The 19,642-nt window shown below is 40.8% G+C and overlaps 1 long non-coding RNA gene across 1 annotated transcript in view; it reads left to right on the forward strand.

The window, feature by feature from the left end:
* The first annotated feature begins 575 nt into the window (after window positions 1-575).
* The window catches only part of LOC138104153 (uncharacterized), a 28,017-nt gene continuing 8,950 nt past the window's right edge, over window positions 576-19,642 (forward strand). Inside the window, exons 1-4 of the long non-coding RNA XR_011147957.1 lie at window positions 576-722; window positions 4,282-4,391; window positions 7,892-8,027; window positions 11,455-11,535. This is a non-coding gene — a long non-coding RNA (uncharacterized lncRNA). The remainder of the gene's footprint in view (window positions 723-4,281; window positions 4,392-7,891; window positions 8,028-11,454; window positions 11,536-19,642) is intronic.

Here is a 19,642-nt window from a genome sequence, read left to right on the forward strand (position 1 = left end):
ATTAGCTTGAGATGTGGAAACCAGTTCTCTGTGGTGCCACTGATCCCCTGGGACTGTCTTGTGGCTTCTCTGAGCCTCACTTCCCATCTGTAAAATAGTTAAATATAGCCCTTCCCTCTGCATTGTCTGTATGTGTAGTTATCAAGGACACACACAGGCACCAGTTAGCTCCTTGTATTTGGCCCGGACCATTTAAAATATTAGAACAATGCAGCTGCATATGGCAACATGGTGATTGATAAAGCCATCTTATGTTCCATTAAGGAATACTTTATTATCTGTGATTGTTAGGAATCCATATCAACAACCCACTCTGTCAGGAGCTGTAACTAAGGATAATTCTTTCTTGAGAGCTCTCAATTTAATGAGAAAAACAAAGAGGGGGTAGAAACGCTCAGTGAAAATGGAGCAGTTAAAAAGTGGCAAGAGTATGAGGATATGTATGTACACAAGTGGTGCAGGTGAAGAGGTACCCTATAGAAGTACATTGTACAGTGAAGATGTACCATGCAGAGTTGCTCAAATCATTAAAAGACAAAATGCTTCTTCCAGGTACCCATCTAAGGGCAGGAACTTGAACTTAGGAATCTCTGTGCCAGGCAAATGCCCTGGGGTTGGGAAATGTCCCATCTCCCTCTTCTCAGAGTTGTTGCAGTCAGACATAAAATTTTTGAATGTGGCAACAGAGAAGGACTACAATGGTGACAACAAAGTACTTTAAGGTAAGCTGTTTATTTAAAGCTCATGTTGTGAAGGATTTTAGCACAGAGCATCACATTTGCCTACTGAAATGCCATCTGCAAGAGCCATTTGATCTAGAGGCTAAATCTGATCTCTGTCTCTTAAAGAATTCTTCGTATTTACATTCTGATTAAGAATTTCCTTTTTTTTCCATAGCCTGGTCTGCAGCTGAGGTCCTGTTTTATTTTCTGCTCAAAATGAAGGTTTTCTAGTTGTCTGCAGAACCAATTCTATAGCTGACACATAAATGGGTTTCTAACTTGTCGTAGAGTGCTGAGCATTAGAAATATTTGTTACCTCCTGAAGATCTGCTGCTTTGGCTCTGCCTTTATCCCTAGGGTTGGGAGAGGGTGCCTGTATATTTGGCAGGCTTCTTGGAAGATTTTTTCCTGTTTTAGTGCTTGCAGTGGTGCAAACAGCAGTGCCAAAAAGCTGGTGGAGGGCTGTCTTGCTGTTGCAGTACGAGAGCTCTGGTGGTATGTTGAATACAAGCCTTTTTATTGCTGCTCCGTCCTGTCTAGCAAATTGGTTTTCCTTCTTTCAGGCTAGAATTTTGCTACATTTATATGACCTTGACATTTGATAGAGGCCACTCTTCCCCCCAAGAAAGCAGAAAAGGAGGAGAAAACCAAAGCATGCTGATCACAGTAACAGTGCTCTTAGCTTTTGAAACATGCTTTAAAAAGAGCCAGGGCCAAGTTCTGTGGGCTCCTGGAAGCTGGCAGACAGCACTAATATAATACTTAGACAGAACCACCAAATTTCGAAGGTCTCCTGGGGTTGTAATGGCTGGGTTTTTAAATGTTCTCCTGTTCTTGCCATAGTGCTGGTGCAGCTCAGTAACTATGGGCAGGTTTGGTAGCAAAGGCTTTCTACAGCCTTTAGTATCATCCCCCCACACATGAAAGTAGTTTGCTCCTCACAGAGTGACCTAGGACTGTGCTGCTCTTGCTCAGCGCTTCACAGCTGGGCTGGTCTGGGGAGATGACTCTGGCTGTTGGACCTCAGAGTCAAGGAGAAAAATCTACTGGAAATGCACATGGACTTTTTTTTTCTGTCATACTGTATATATATGGCTATTTGATTTATCAAGTTTCCTTATGTGTTTGGATACCCTAATGTTCCTAATGAGTCCTCATGTGCAACTGCTTAGTAAATACCAACCTTAATGTTTGTGACTTAGAAGCTTTGTTCAGTAGCCACAAAGGCAGAATAAATGCATGAGGCTTTGTGTATCTGGTTGCTTGGCCAAGTTGCCTTACTTAGCAAATGCAAAGATATTAAATTTCTATTCAGATGATTAAAAAAAAAAGCTTTTTCATGTTTTACCGCATGACTTGCTCTGTTTACGGTGCATTAGGTGTTTACTATAGTGATAGAAAAATGGCACCTTCCTCATCTCCCTCTCTTCTCCTTTGTAACAGATGTTTCCTCAGAAGGACTTGCTGATTACCTGTATCTCCAACAGCATCTAACAATATTTCATTAAAAAAAAAAAGGTGATGTGCATGCTCGCCTTTATTTTGTTAAGTTTTGATTTCTAAAGGTAACAGCTAGTGTCAGGTTTCTCAAATGGCTCCTTCTATTTCTTGTTTTCAATTGAAACTGTGTGCTGTGTCAGCAAAACCCACAGCTCACTGCCACATTCTCTTTTGTGTGGCAGTCGTTTGACACATGAAACTGGCAGCTGCTCTTAAAGGACCCTGCAAATTAACTGTATTAAAGATAAAAAACATGGAGGGGTCCTTTTTCACAACGATGGGAAGCTTTCTTAACTACATTTAATTCAGGAGTAAACCTTTACTGCCATAATTAAAAAGAGGAATGAAATAAGAGAGTGTGTTACATGCAACAGGACGGCTAACACCAAAAAGACGGGATGAGATGGGATCAGAACAGCCCATGGAGGGGCTATAGGCTCAGGTCTTCCAACAATTATCCTGACACCTGAGCTGTAGTTGTGTGAACTTTTTGACTGCTAGCAACATTTTTCTCTGCCTGCTGCCACTGCAGATAATTGTGTTGTGTTTGGCTCTTATATATAATTGTCATCAAGGTGAGAGCCTCTGGTGTGATGATGCTGCAAACAGTCTTGGACCCCTTGGAGCAGTCCTGTTTTTCAGTGAAGTTGCACACGACCTGTGGGCCTGCATGATCTATAAACAGATGCAATCTGTGCAATGCACTGAGTCTGAAAGACTGAAATAGAACCTAGCAATCAGCACCTGAAAAATTATTTTGTTGGTGTTATCAAACCCCAAATTTATCCAAAATTGGAAAAAGTAACTTTCAATTATTTGGGCAATTTTAGGGTGGGAAGTTTTTCTTTATCTGAGGAGAAAGAAAAGACCCCATAAGATGAATCAGGCAGGGTCTTTCTTTTGGGATGGAGTTTTTAAAGTACAGTATTTTACAATTGAGTTTCTGCAAGGAAAACTCACCCTGGTTTAAGTCAGTGCTAGCCCAATCTGTGCTTCAAGAATCCATGGGAAGTAAGGTGAGACAGCATGGCCAGAGGAAAGGAAGCAACCTGAACATCATTTTTCAGAGAATAGGCAAACCCAAAGAATGAGTACCTGGGAGTGTGAGGAATGAGACAACTCTTTGTAGAAATTAAAACAATTTATTAAAACAGAAAAATTGAAAAATTGCAAAAAACTAACAAAATATAAAAATTTGGGATCCTAATGGCTCAAGAGGTATGCCCCAGGAGCGCAGGGATTCAGGAGCTTTTGGCTTAAGGCAGCTCTGAACCTCAGGTAGAGAAAAAAGAAAAAAACAAACTTGCAGTCTAGGCTGGTCAAAAAGAAATCTATTTCTAAAAGCCCCTAGAAAGGGGTAGGTTTCTCCAGCACTGCCTTAGCAAGCTGGAGAGGAAGGGAGACTGAGAGGGCGTGTCTGTCTTTTGCTCCCTTTTATAGCTTTTGCTCCGCCCACAGTCCGCCCACAGCCCACCCCTTTGGTTCAAGGTGATTGGTGCTCTCCCTTTGACAGACCATCTCCATCCACCAATGGCTCCTCCTGGTCAGAGGGGTGATATTAGTTGAGATAAGGGTCAGGTGCTTATGGGGGCTGGGCTGTTTGTTGCAACTGGGGTTTTTAAAATCTGCCTTGAAACCAAGATACAAGTAAAACAAAAAAATACATCCAACACATCTTAAAACACTTGTAAAAGTATACAGTAAACACAGGAAGACCATAAAAACTTGATTAGTGTACCTGGACTGATGGGTTGATTTTAACATTCAATTTAAAAATATTAAGCTCAAATTAATTAAAGCACTTAATATGCAAAGACCAAGCACAAATAGGGATTTCATGTATGACAGGAGTCAAACTACCACTAGGAAGTTATGGCTGCCCATTCCCACTGTAAAAGCTTCCCGTTGTAAGAGCATCCAGTCTTTCCCTCTGTGCTTAGAGCTGGTCCAGACTATCACAGATGGTGAGAAGAACTTCCTTAGTTCAAATCAAAGAGAGCTGCAAGGTCCTCAAAGCTTTCTAAGGGCTTGACTACTGCCAATCTGTTTTACCCTGCAGATTTGCATCTTTCACTGGATTGGTGGGCAATGGCCAGAGCTTCAAAGCAGCAGCTGTCATGTGGCCAGAACCACAGATGTTCAGAACTCACAGTGGTAAATGCACTTAAGGTAAGTGTCCTTCCTTAAGTAATTGCAGATCAAAGTGAAAGTTTAGATAAATATTACCAATTTTGAGTGAAAGTGAGAGAAGGCAGAGAATTCGTTGCTATATTTTGCATTGTTTTTAGAAAGTGTTCCAGCCCACTGAATTAAAGCCTAAGGAGGATAAAGGCCTTGTGATGTGTTTCTTCATAACATTTAAAAATGTTAAAGATCCATAATAATTTTTTAAAAATACGTATGAGAATTTGTCCCTATCCTACTGATCTTCTCCTGCAAAAGATATTGCTTCCAGTACTTTATGAGCTGGACCCATAATTTTGATAAATATTTACTGAACCAGTGTTTTATCAGAAATCAGGGAACTTAAGGGGTTTAGTTCCTCAGGTTCCCAGCAGTCTCTCATTTTAGCGTGTATGGAACATTCATCTTTCATCAGGAGTACATAAAGTGGTTTGTTAATTTGTAGGAGGAGATTTTTGTCAAACTTACATGTTTAACTTGGCACTGTCATATGAACGATGCCAACTGTACAGCATTCAATTGGAAAATGCCTGCCAAAGGTTTCATGAGTGGAGCTTGCAACTATGGCATGGAGTTATATCAGGGAAGATTTAGGCTAGATATTAGGAAAAGGGTTTTCACCTAGGAGGTGTCTGGGCACTGGAACAGGCTCCCCAGGTCAGTGGTCACAGCACCAAGCCTGAGAGAACCCAAAAAATGTTTTGGACAATGCTATCAGGCACATGGTGTGACTCTTGGTGTGTCCTGTGCAAGGCCAGGAGTTGGACTCAATGAGCCTTGTGGGCCCCGACAATTCAGGATGTTCTATGATTCTAAGTATTGGGCAAAGCCAAGATGTTCTTATAAAGGACTTTACACTTGCAAGGGAAAGAGGAAAAATAGTGTGGCCCCTCCTGAGATCCCAACAAAGCTTCTCTCCCTGTAGTATGAGCAGCACCAACCCTGGGGCAGGAGGAATGTGTGTGTCTGGCCAGATGTCAAAGGACTGACAACCTTTACACACTGGAAAAGGAAAATACTTGGATTTGGGGCTATGTTGTCTTCCACACAAAGGTCCAAATGTAGCCCAAGAGAAAACCCTGTGAGACATTTCAGGTAGTGTCAACAGGAAGTATCAGCCTGGAAGGCTCTGGGTGTCTGGAACAAGAAGAAACTGGGTTAAACCATACATAGGACCAGAACATCTAAATTAGCAGAGCTCCATGGAACATGTCAAGTGACCTGTTATCGTTAAACAGGAGGGTTTGTGACTTGGACTGTCATGTCCATATCAGGTGAGGGTCAGTGACATGAGAGCAACATGTTTCATCAGAACTCTGAAAATAACTACTTGCTCTTTTTCCAGAAATATCTGAGAGGGTGCTGCCTTCCTATCCTTAGCAGGCTTGAAAATCAGTTTTTGAAGCTGAAGCAGTCCCTTAAAAGAGTGATTCCACTGTGTGTTGAGATATAAAAGTTCTAAATTCTGGCTGTTTTTTTCAGTTAAAGACAGTGTAGTGATGTTTTTTTTGTTTCTCACTGATGGAATTGCAGGAGGAATGTGCAATATGCAGGTTCAGTCTCATCCAGAAGCAATGCAAATCAACAGTTTTTCCTTTGTCTTCAGTGGTCTTTTATCTGGCCATTTGTGCTTTTTGGCAAATGATAAATAGATTAAATGAGTCATACAAATGAACATAATTAAAGTTTATATTGGCTTTGGTGCACTAATATCTGAAGTAACCGTGCAAATCACAAACCAGATATTCAACTGTAATATCAACATATGAACAATTTTGAAATCTGAAAATATTTGGTGAAAGCATTTGTGATTTTATTTGAATAATTTATAAGTTATGTACTTTGCTATTCTGCCCACAGTTGTCCAAGTAGAAATGCAGGTGAAGCTGATCAAATATATTGCTAACTGCAGATTACTCTTTCAATAATTTTAAATGAGGCCAGCAACTATTACATGTTTTTATTTAGGAATAGAAAAAAAAAGCAGGAGCCCTCCGGTGGTCAAAATACACCTCTCCAGCTAAGTCATATTCCCTTTAATGCTAAACAATTCTGATGAAAGCTGATGAAAGGCTTTATTCTAGTTAGTTTATTAATTGCAAGCTATTTTAAAGATACATTTAAATTAACAACACTTCTGCTATCTTTCAAACCAGTTGTTTTAAAAATTTCCACGTCAAAATCAAGAAAAGCAATCAGCACCAAACCCAAATAAATTAAACAAAGGTAGAAAAAGAGATTCTCTGAATTCTCAGTGTTGTGGGCTACACATCCTGCCTGGGCATGAAGAGAGTCTAACATAAGCAGAACAAGCTCCAGGTTCTGTTCTCTGTAGGTGTACGTGTCCCACTGTGGTGGGGTCTTGTCCATGCCCAGAGACCTCACATATTGCACAAAGCAAATAACTGCTGATAACAGTACTTTGGTGTATATTTGATGCTGAAGTGAATGACTACGCCTGGGGCAGTGTGACTGTGTACTGGGGCTCTGGTTCTCTGGAAATAAGGGCTAGTTTTAGGAAGTATTTAAGAATACATTTTATACTTCTCCATTACTGGAGTGTTTTATAAGCTATAAAGAGAGAGGAGAAAAAAAAAAAAGATGCCTCTGCAAATTGTGTGTATCATGGCTATAAAACAAGACTCAGTAAAAGTGGTTTCCTACCCATGGTAACAAAATGAAGTTACAGGCAGCTTGGTTTCCAAAATCAGAGCTCCCAGAGGGTTTATATCAATGCTGTATTAGGGTTAGTACTTCTCACTGAAGCAGTCTGATACCTAACACACCTGTGAGGGAGGTAACTGGCACAGACATTGCAGCAGAACCCATATAAACCATCATTTTGCTTAGGATTGATTGGTGGGCAGAAGTGAAGAGGAAACATTGCAGCTGGGTGTCTTTGCTCTCCCGCTCATACATGGCTGTGAGTACAAGGCCGATCCCCCGGGAGTGCTAATACAGTCTCTTCTGGCACTCACTGGCACTGTGTGGGCATAAGTCAGCTGCAGTTTGGAAGCCCTCCTCCTTCACTTCTGCCTTTGAACATGGCTGGTCTGCTTGATGGCCATGCCCTGGGTCGAGCACTCCTGGAGCAGAGTCTCGAAGTGCCCTTGCAGCCTGGCCCTCCTCTGCTGAGTGTTTCCACATGCACAGGTTGCTGCCTCATGGATCAACCCAGTGTAGGCACTCACATGCCAGTCCACAGCCAGGCACTCAGCACTTTGTGCTGCTAAATCTTCAGTTTGAGTGTCCTTGTGTGTAGTGCAGTGTCTCCATAGCACAGCCTTATATAACCACTAAGAGGTGTGACAATGGGCACGGTGTGTCTGATTTATAATACTGAAATCAGTGTAAAAGATCTTGCTTTCTACATTAGGGTGGGACTTTCTGACAAAGCCATGAATATTCCTCAGTACTAGGAGATAATTGCAAGATTTTGTGTGCTTCTAAAGGAAAATTACTTCTCATTATGTTTTTATTTGCAGTCTTCTGGAATAAAATCACCAAGTACCCTCAAAATTGCTTTCTCTACTCCCGAAATGTGTTGAAATGAGTGGTTGGGAATAAAAATATCAGAATCTGCTTTGGTTAAAGGTTGCTGCTGACTCTCCCAGTTACTGGGTAAGTAGGAAGCAGAAGCAAGTATACAGTTAATTACATACGTGTTAACTGCAAACTGAAGAAGACATGAATTTTGCAATTGTATGGGAAAACACAGAAACAGGTGGTTCTCTGGACTGGGTTTTTTTCTCTACAAAACAAAAAAAATAATTTTCATGTGGTCCAGTAAGAGTCTGTCTGTGAGCTGTTCTGAGTATTTTAACACTGGACATATTCCCTTCAGCAAGTACTGTAATATTCCACATAATATTGAATTATTATAAATTCAGAGTTAATTTTAATGTTAAATAGTTAATGGAAATATGGAATTTTACCTCTTTGGGGAGATTGAATGTGTAAAATTAGATGTTTAGCTTTCAAAGAATCAGGCGTAAGAAAGTAAGCAGCTGTGACATGATGGACAAATAATTACATGTCCTGAATTCACTATTCACTATTAAGGATGTATTTTGCAAAACAAGCACTATTTGATGGTTTGGTCTCTTGGTAATGATACAGGAGTACCCACAAACAGAGCAGATTTGGGACCAGGAATCATGGTATGTTGCTGCTTAATTTACATGGTGAAGGAATAAGGGAAGCAGGGACAGTTCTGTGGCAGGATGGCTCTGTGCAGGATTTGTTAGGTGCTCAGATCTCTGTGAGGATCACCTTCTCCTCAGCCCCCATCAAACCTTTCCACTCGTGTGGAGCCTTAGGTTTTCTTTCAAAGTGGTGAAGCAGTTCCTACCCCTCAGATGTAGTGAAAGACACTGAAAATTGTGTAGAGCCCTACCAGTCAAGTAATTTTGCATCTCTTCAGCTGCTCTGGAACATTATACCTTAGTCAAGTGAATATCTTGTATGTGCATTTCCCATCCCTGGTTTTTCCTGCTACACCTAAACACACAGAGCTGTGTTGTTGTCCACTTGCCTGCAGCAGTGCTGACATCGCCCAGTACCATCCAGCTTTGCTTCAGTCCACAGCCAGCCCCAGGCTCTAGAGTGTGCTAGACCTGTGCTGCTTTGACAGGTAATACAGGAAAGGAAGCAGAGGAAAGTGGCAACCCTGTGTCTGCAGCTCACATCTCTGGAATGTCACTGAAAATAACATTTAGTAACCAAGTATCAGTGCTATTGTCAGAAGCAGTCTTCAGTCTTCACCCTCTCTCGCAGAGTTGCCCAGCACTAAACTTTTTTTCATGTCATTACACTGAACTACATTTTTAAGTCCTCTGCTAAAAAATCCTCAAATTATTGTTGCTAATTGCTTAATGTTTTCCTGAAGTTTTACAGTGAATTAGACCACAAAAAAGAACATTTAGCTATGTAGCAGAATAATTTATTTTTCTAGGGGTGGGGGCAGAAATAACAGCACGACAGTTTCCTCTGTATGGTATCATATATTTCTGTACGTGACCCTGTTCAAATTACTCTTTTTAAAACTGACGGCTTAGCAGGGGCTGTCTAGGTAGGAAATGTGACCCTGTTTGTCACAGAGTCTGTCAATGTGTGAATGGAACTGCTAAACTGATTTACAGTGTTTTAGCACAGCTACTCCTGGACATGTGAGGCTAGAGTTACACAACAATTAGAGTGAAGACATCAGTGGTATTTTATTTATGAAAGGTCTGCACACATTCTATAATTAGGCCAATCTAACCACAATAATTTATGAGCTGTAGTTGGCAAAAAATAGTCTCAAAAAGTTAATTACCATAGACAGTGACTCAGGAAAGTCTGATCTGTAAATGTTTTGCAGCTCAACCAGTGTTACTTATGTAGATACTTGCATTAAGAACTTTTAAAATCCTCCCTATTTCTTGCATAGGACATGCTCAGAGAGCTCATATAGAGATGATGCTCTTCAGACATTTCAAAGGTCTTATCTTCAAAACAGGCTTAAAGCCTCATGTAAGATTATTAAATTAGCCCTTTTTCTTTTGATTTGCCGTGGAGCAAGGTGGTGTACATGCACTTCCAGCAAATAGGCCACTTGGGTTATCTCAGTCTTTACAGATAATGTCTTTACACCTTCTTCCTGATTCCTTGGGAAGCTTTGCCTGCCTGAAGACCAAACAGTCAAGGGCAACCTGAACATGAGCTCTTTTTAAATGCACCAGCAGCAGAAAAAGATACAGATTATAATTTTTTCCCCTGAGATCCCTTGTGAGTCCTCACATCCAAAGTACAGCATTTTCAGTTCCCTGCATTTTTGCCTGTAAAAAGTGACTTGAAGATACAGCTTATTTTGCAGATGATGGTACTTGCTGCTCTTTATTAATGCATTATTTAATATTTCTTTCGACTTTAAAGAGTCATCAAATAATCATAGGTATCTTTCCTCAATGGCTTGTACTGTGGGGAGGTAAAAACCCTTTCTCTCAGTCCGAAATTTTTTTAAAGTTTAAAGGATTTTGTGTAGCAACCAAGACCCCTAAGTGTATTATTTTCATTGCCTCTGGCAGCAGCAGGGCAAAATATGCTGCCAAAGCTGACCACAGTGGGGGAATAGAAGTAGTGGAAGTGAGGAGACTGAAATGATGCAGCCTGCAAGCTGGTGTTTCAGTGTGAGAGACACCCTTGTACGCTTGTTTCAGGTCTGAACCCAAATTTATGATGTAACTTGTGGTTTGTCTATCCAGCTACCCTCTCACAGCCAGACTGTTGTGTCCCATAGCTCAGATTTGAGGGCTTTGCAGGAGGGAGAGGCAGATTGGCCCCCATGTGTGGGAATAAAGCAACAGTGAGTCACATACAAATTTATGGCAGGTGATGGCAACTGGCAGGAATAGCTTCTGAAATCAGCTTTCCACTGGGCTAAGGAAGTGGTCCTTATTGCAACAACTGGCAAACTGCCTTCAAATGGCTTGCAGAGCCCTTGCAGTGGCTGGGGAGAGAAGTGGCCCTGGAGCCACTTGGGCAACCTGCACTTAGTCCTTGCTCTTGGGTCTACCTCCCCATGACTCGCTGGGCAGAGGGTGGCAAACCTATTGGGGCCTTAAACTGTCTGAGCTAAAATTGCAGTGTCCATCACTTCATTAGAGAAACTCTTGCTAACATGCCAAAACTGACGAAGCATCCAGATTTTCTTTTTTTGATATGGCTTCATTTTCCTTTCTCAGGTGCATATATATATATATATATATATATATGTATATATATATATATACATAAAAATTAAAAATAGGCTTCTTGAAAGACCTTTTAAATGTTAAAAATGGTATTAAAGAAAAACCCAGTTATTCCACTGATCTTTATATCTTCTGATGCTTTTCTTGTCAAATATTTCTTCAGATACCTTTGATTGGAATAATATGAAAACTAAAAACCATTATGCTAAAATAAGGGCTTGGGTACTTTTGCTGATAAACTTGTTAATATTTAGAAAATTATAAAAATCTCTTGGTCCTTGCTCAGTCTCATTTATTGTAATACTTTTTGACAGGTTTTCACGAGACTCAATCCACACTGGGGAACTGAGACAGTCACTTTACTGCACAATTGCCTAAGACTCAGGATGGTACAGGTAAGCCGAGGATTGTTTCCATAAGGCCTTCTTAACTTTTATATATTGTGTTTACGCTCTTGTTAAAGTGCACCAGCCTGTATATCTAATAACAAACAGTTCTGATTCCCTTGATAAACTGCTGGTTTATCCCTGGGTTCTAGTCCCTTTTCTTATCTGATCTCTGCTCATGCTTGCTGTTGGGTTTTATTCACCTGATCTCTCGGTTTGTCTTTATTACACATCTCATGGGTTGTTGAATAAAGGCTGGTCTTAGATAGCACTTGCTTTTGAAGGTTTGATTGCTCGATTTGGGGGTCTTAAAGCTTTTGGATGGTTTATAATCCAATGATTGGGCTTTTCTTCTCTCCAATATTAAATACATTTGTGTTCATTCTTTCTCTGGCCTCAAGTGTAGTGATATATTTACACAGATATTATACTTCAAAAATGCTATAATGGGCAAATTTGGGTCTCTCTTATAAGGCACTGTACATGTATTTGTGTGTATTTTTACAATTTCCAAATCACTCAAACAGTTCTAAAAGTTCCCTGGGCATGAGTTTTATTTTTCTGTCAGTAAAAAGAAACATAGAAATAGCTGTTGACATACAAGCCTTCACATCACCACATTACCACCGTTGGCGAAAACTCTGAAACAACTAAAGTTCTGAAATTAAAAGCAACTGGAAACCTTACCAAGCTCTCAGTTATATCAGATACTGCCAACAACTTCTTGTACTAGCAGTATTTTTCTGGGTAATTCCCCATAGAAAATTGAATGAGAAGGGTTTTTACGTGGTGACAGAAGGCAGGAGCACTTTGATGCAGAGGAAGGTAGTGATTTGATAATTCAGATTGGGACTGTCACTTCCTACATCAAATAAATGTGAGAAGACAATGGCAGTAGTTGTCAGAGACATGAAAAAAGAGGGGCCAGCTCTGGTATTTCTGGTGGTGCTTGGAGGATAGGAAACAATGTCAGGTAAAAGCAAAACACTATCAAGACTGGTAATGCCACTTTGATGGCAAAAACCTTGAATTTAATGTGCAAAGATGGGGAAACAGGGTATAAAGATGGTCTTACTTGCTCTGAGCATCATACAAAAACTTCCTGACCCTGGCCTTGCTAGAGAGTATATATATAAAGTGATGTAAGTAGGTGCAATTTCAGCATCAAGGGACTTCAAATAAAATTTCTTGCCTCTTCTCTCCATTTTTGATTTTTATGGCCTATTACATGGTAAATTATGGCAATATTCACTCCACTGCACATAGGCTGGGCAGATGCCATGCTGGTTTAAGAAAGCTTACCTGAGTCTAGAGATGCCTAGTGATGTCTAGATGACATCTACTTGCTTTAAGAGCTATGATCCTTGTACATCCTTTTGAAACTAGCCCAGTTTTTGATAATTCCCCTCTTGAATTCTGATGCATGTATTGGCATGATTGTTGAGCAACTTCAACTTTTCTACTGAATACAATTCCACAATTGTCAAGCTGCATAAACTGTTTCTGAATCCAGTGCAACTACTGTGCAAATGGGAGAGGAATTCAGACTCTTAGGCAAATATCTGAAGCTTAATTTTTATCCTTATCTGATAATGGTTACTGTGAATCTGGTTGTAGTAATACTGAATTACTGGAATAGTACCTCTGAAAACACATGTTAACAATGCAGGTCCATGGTCACTGTCTCCTATTGTATCCCAGTTTTTTATGCTGAGACTGACAATGCAATTGTAAGACTATGTGGGTATAGTTTTTGTTGTGATTAAACAAACTTTTGCTGGATCTTTTTGACATTCAGCTGTTGCTGAAGATGTTAAAGCAAAAGTAAATGTACTAATCATTGGTAACAAAGCAGCTTAATCCACACTGACCTACAATTTGTTTAGGATCCTTTGGAGCAACAAAGAGATTAAAGTATATAAAAAAAGAAGAGGTAAATAGTGGGTCAGAGATTAGAAGTGAAAAAGGAAAAGGCTGGCTTCCCCCAGACCACACACTGATAGTGGACTTTTGGTCACTGATTGTTAGAAAATGTTTCATGTTTCACTTTCCCCCAGAACCTTAGAAACAGAAGGTTTGATTGGCACTTGTCATGACTGATAGAGAGACGAAGATGCTTTGGTAAAAAGGAGAGGGAGGCAGCCGTGTCAAAAGCAGAAGTAGTCAAAGGATGATTCCTCCTTTCTGTGGTTTTGTCTCTTTCTAAATTATTCAAATCTGGGTGGCATCTTAGGATAACTGGCATTTTGACACAGCTTAAAGGATTGTCTCACTAACTCAATTGAACTAAGGCTGCCATCCTTTTTAAGAAAAATTATAAAGAGACAGATCTTCTATAATCTGATATGTATACAAACCAAAGGCAGCTTGATGCAGGCGCCTTAAATATTTTGGAAGGGGGGCAGCAATTTTATCCATTTTGTGACTGATTGTCTTCTGCATCCATCTGCAAGAATGCTACTTATTAGTCTAAAAAAAGCCTTTATTTGGTTTTCTTTAGAATATCCATAGTTGTTTGCAATGCATCTGGTGGTTAAAAGTCCAAGTCAGGCCAGCTGGATCAGAATCAACAAATGTGGGGAATTTTCTCAGTGGAAAGAAGGTACCTCACCAACAGGGAATCTCCTCTATTGATGGTCATCCTGATTATGGATTTTTCTTTTAGGGGCAATTTTCTTTCTTTCTTTTCAGTAAGGGACCGTGTCCCCTCTCAGTGCTTTGTCTGAACCGTGCTGGCTCGCGTAAATGGGCTCCCCAGGGTTAGGAGCTCCTCTGTCATTCTAAGCTGCCATTTTATGCTTTGGTATCCTCTTCACTTATCCATAACCAGAGCCAAATCCTGCTCACTTTATTCTCGGGAATCACCCACTGAAATAAATAATTGCATAAATTTTGGATTAGAAGGATTAGATGTCCAGTGGCATTCTGAGCTTAACTTCTTAAAATCATTCAGCAAAGGCCATGATTCTCACTCTTACAACCACTGCACTTGGCTGTAGTTAGAAATAAAAATATCATCTTGGCCCTTGTATTGAAGGGGTTTTTTTTTCTCAAAGCATGTATTTGCTTTGAGCTTCTAGCAAGCCAACCAACAGCTTTCATTGATTGGCTCAATTTTTTAATTCCTCATGGAAAAAACTTTGGTTTTCCAAAAAGAACAGCTACATTGGGCTGATTCTTTGCACTACAGTGCCCAGGGGGCAAACAATGGTCACCCAGCTGAAGGTTTCCTAATGGACAGTTTAAAGTGCTAAATGAAACTAATTGGATAAACACAACTTTTAATGAGATAGGGCTGAACTCTAGACAGATTTGTCTAATGGGGTTTTTTTCTAGTAGCCAGTTTAGGTTCTAAGATGAATCTTCTAGACTTTTATGAACAGGACATACACATTTATTATTCTAATAACACACACCAAGATAATTGTACAAAATTTCTGAGCAGACAGCTGAAATGATAGCACTCACAATGCTGGGAATATGAGGTAGGCAACTTCTTTACTTGACAAGAGACGCATGAGCACTCAGCACGTTGAACTACTAACATCTTGATTTTATTAACTGCTGACCAGGGAAGGATCAAAAGATATGCACCACTAGTCTCTAATGACTTTTTTTTCCCCTGATTTGAAACAAATCTGTATCTTTATGTATGATTTACCTTTTGTTACTAGTGGTGAAAGAGCCACTTAAGATTCACATGAAGAGAAAGATAGTTTTTTGTTGCAGGTAGGACTTCTGAAGTCTGCAGAAGGTCTTAATGAGATTTACATAGACTTTGATAGACTTGCCAGCCTGGATTACAGAAACCCCCAAGGTGCAGAGCAGTGAGAGGAAGAAGAAGCACAAGTCTTTCATTGTCCAGTGTAGGGCCAGGAGTTGGACTCAATGATCCTGATGGGTCCCTTCCAACTCAGCATATTCTATTTTCTGTGACTCATATTAATTGATAACTCAAGAAGGCTCAGATAGCTCTTGCCAAGGTACTGAAGATATGACCATCTCCAGCCTCCAAGATGGTGAGCTTTAATTTTAAGCTTGTATTTGATTCCCCAGATCAGAGGAGAAGAGCTGCACCATTAGAATCAAATTCCTGCCTGCACCATTTTCTATTCTGTTGCCATACTTCAGATGTGATTGTGATTACCAAATAACCCTTAATCATCCCAAATACACTTCTGAAGGTTATGTCCTCTGTAAAGTGATACCTTTCATGATAGCAGAAGAGACAAGGGGTCTATTTAAAAAACTAAATAATACACTCAAAACCTGAGCAGGCCTTCCTTTTACACAATTGAATCTATTTGTGTCTATAAAATAATTAGATTGTCATGTGCAATTGCCCAGAAGAAATTCAGATTCTGCACCAGTCACATGCATGAGAGTTATAATTTTTTTTGCATGTGCAATTTAAGCTGCTTTGCTGTATAATCCTGACCCACAGAGCTTTCAAATGCACTGTTTCATCTGATTAGAACTGAAAAAATTTTTGTTGATTTCACCCTGTGATTGGCAAACATGATTTACATTCTGTAATGTGTAAGTCTTCACAGATTCTGGAATTAAGTCCCAGCTTTAAATTAGGTAGCAACAAGTAAAGCAAAATGTTGGATGACCAGAATATCCTACACTGGAATTATTTGTCCAGATTGCTGAAGTCTGTGGCCTTAAAGAGCCGACTGTATGGTCTGTATTTTCCCCAAACTGTGAAATTAGATTCCTTTTATGGATCCATCACGGTAGTATGGAGCCATTAGATACATCATCCTACACTTGTCAGCCAGCCTTTCCTGTTCATTGGGACTGTAAAGCATGTTAAGCAGACAATAATAGTACCCTTCAGGATGATTAGGTTGTCACATTTTCCAGCTGAATACTGTACTTTGCTGCTGAATCCCACAAGCAGCAGAGGGCTCCTTTGAAACCCAGGTCCTCTGTGTTCCACTTGCATAAGGTGGTGCCAGGGATGTTTCCTTCTCCTCTGCCACTGAGCTTTCTTCTCCAATTTCTCCAGTGTGGTACCTATGAAAGTCAGTACAGATGCCAGGTCTTCAGACAGCCATGCTTCATCCTGCAGTGCCAGTTCCTGGAAAGAGGCTGAAATGTGCTGGCAAGCTGCAGAGTCACAATGCTGAGTGAAAAGAAAGTTGTTCAAACAACATCTAGTGGACTTAATCCCCACTTCCTGCCCTTTCAGGATAACAACTGAGTTTCAAAGGCAGTGCAAACTAATATACAATTACTAGGAACAGTTTGACAAAGTTAAAACATCCATCAGACTGAAAGTGGTGGCAAATAAAAGTCTCTCAAGAGACTAGAAAGGTGAAAGACAAATTTCTTTTGTGAGTATTTCAATCTACCCAGTGACCTGCAGCCTGGCCATGGCCAGGCATGAAAAGACAGCCTGCCCAGAGCAGTTCCTGACCTCAGCAGCCCCATTTCCTTGCTGTGTATGCCAAGGCTTTGGCGGCTCTGGAGCTGTTTTGGTGCCTTGCAGGGAAAATTGCATCTGTGTCCTGTGGATGTTTAACTTCGGTGGGGACAAACTCATATCCAACTGTTTGCTCTTTAGAGTCAATAGGCATGTCAGGGGTCAATCTCAGGTTTATCATTTTTATATTTATCTCTTCCTTTTAATTGGTTGTGTCTGTACAAGAAAAAAAACCCTGCAACTCAAACCCCGCCGAGATGTGTTCCCTGTTGCTTCTCTGGACAGTCTCTCCCCAGGTGGTGGGTGGATGACAAGGTATCACTGACTTCAGGCCTCCTCCTGCTGTGCCAGAAGTACCACGGCTGTGATGCAAAGTCATGAACTGTTTTAAATGGGTCAGTTTTGTACTTGTCAGTATTATGTCATGCAATGTGATTGTCATGTGAGCCACTTTGTTTTTCCCCTGTATTGGGTGTGCTTTACACTGATTTTTGTGGCATTAAGTGAGCATGAGGACATTAGTGTCACATAACTCCATGTTGTACCTTTCTGGCTGCCTTGACAAAATACAGCTACATAGACATGCCTGGTTTGGATCCCATTTGTAGCCCTGGAGACTTACCACAGGATGTTCTGCTGTTAGTGATAGTAACAGTGCCATACAAATGGCAAATGGGGCAAACCGTGGGGTTTCTTGCCCCGTTGTCAGCCGTGCTCGTTGTGTCAGTGCTCCTCTTCTGGGCTGGGGCATCCTCCTCCTGAATCGCTGCTGACAGCTCTTAACAACACAAGTGGTGGCTCTGCAGCCGCTTTTCCCATCCACACTTGCTGTCGGCAAGGTTCACACTGAAAATGCCAACAAAGCAAATTGCATGCTATTCTACCATCGTGCTATAATCATTTCTGTAGAAAATGTGCCTTTAATAAGTGCATTGCAAGAAATTCCCTTCTCTTTTGTGTTTAGCATAATGAACCTTCAGACAGCATTTTAAAGAAAGCGTAGCAGTCACTAAGCTTGTATTTCTGTGTTTATTTATCGAGCAATTTACTTTAAGGAGCAAGTATAATTAGCTTTTTTGGATAAACACTGAGCAAACTTGGAGTGTTTTAAAAGCATAAGAGGGCATCCTGCAGTGGTTATCTTTTTTAATATTTTATTCAGAAAAGATATTCTGGGATGCCACAGGTCCTCCTGTCTGACAACACCTAGCAGCTGGTGTTCCAAGATCCTTTCTCAGCCTTGTCTGCAGGCAAGCAGCTGCCCTCAGCAGTCATTAAGAAGCCTTATCTAGAAAAGGATGTTAAGGTGTGCTGCCAGATAGTTTGGAAAAATTGGCACTTTTTAACAATCTAATCAAAGCAAAGCAACTGGCCTTGAGTCATTCAGGTCAGGAGGAGGATTAATGAGGTGGAGCCCACAGCAAAGGTGTGAATACCAAGGGGGAGCTTGATGCTGTTTTTTTCAGGTGTGTGTGGATAGCACAGTGCAATTCCAAAGCCTGGTAAGATGGTACTCCTGGACCTCTGTGCCTGTCCCTGCAGAGTAAACCTCAGATATGGAGCTGGTGTCTGGGATCCTGGCAGAGTTCTGTCCCTGCTCATTTTTATAATGCTGACTGCAAAACTGTCTCCTTGTGATTCCTGTGTGCTGTTCTGGGCTTCTAGATGAGAGTCAGAATATATCTATCCTCTCACCCCTGATATATAGAATATATCTACCCTCTCTACCCCTTCTGGTAGAGCCCAGTCCTGGAAAACCATGGTTGCTCTGTGTTCTTCTGAGCAATCTGAAGATGCACAGAAGCATCCATCCCTTGGGACCTTGTGCAGCCTCTGCACTGCTTTTCCTACCCAGCAGCACATGGAGAGAAGTCAGCAGAATGGAGAAGTCATTTGCCTGTGAAACTCTAAGTTGGAAGTGGGATTTTACAGGTTGTCTCTTTAGCCAGCAGAGACACCTTACTTGTGCTACCCAAAAAAAAGCTGCCTTCCCTCTGCTGACCGGAGAGGGAACCCGATGTGTCCTAATTTAGGCTGACTGCTAACACTAGCTAGTAAGAAGTGTCTTCCTCCTTTGGTGGGCTGCAAAGAAGCTGTTACAAAGCTCTCTGAGCTGGCAGCTCAGGAGCTGTTAGCTGCTGCTTTGCTCTGGCAGCAACGCTGGTTGGAGCAGTGTGCCCTCGTTGGTAGAGTGACAGCACAAACTCCTCAGTTTCAGAGGCTTGTAAGGAGACACTGGCAGTTCTTTCACCAGAAGAATAGCAAGGGGAAGTAAGAAGGAGAAACTGTGTTTATGCATCAGGCCTTTCCTCTTTCACACCTCCACAGTGAACAGTTGGATGTTGCTTATTTTTGGAACAAACAAAATTCAGTAAACACCATCTGCTTCTGACAAAATGAGCAACACTCACTAAAACAGAAACAACAATATGCATTAAAATACCTCTGATAGAACAACAGGCCCCATAAAAATATAACAGAGGCTGAGGTTTTGTTCAGTGCCAAAAGTGTTGATAGAAAGAATTTTTGCATTAAGTCTAAAATAGAACTGTACCTAACAGAATCCTAAAATAAACCAGAAAAGTTGCTGTCTTTTCTTTTTTTTTCCTGCATGAAGTCCAAATCAGAAATTTAACAACTGCTTATAAATCTGTTTCCATCAGGAGGCATCTGGGGTGCCATAAA

Source organism: Aphelocoma coerulescens, chromosome 1A, assembly GCF_041296385.1.
Source record: "Aphelocoma coerulescens isolate FSJ_1873_10779 chromosome 1A, UR_Acoe_1.0, whole genome shotgun sequence".
In the NCBI taxonomy this organism is placed as follows: Eukaryota; Metazoa; Chordata; class Aves; order Passeriformes; family Corvidae; genus Aphelocoma; species Aphelocoma coerulescens.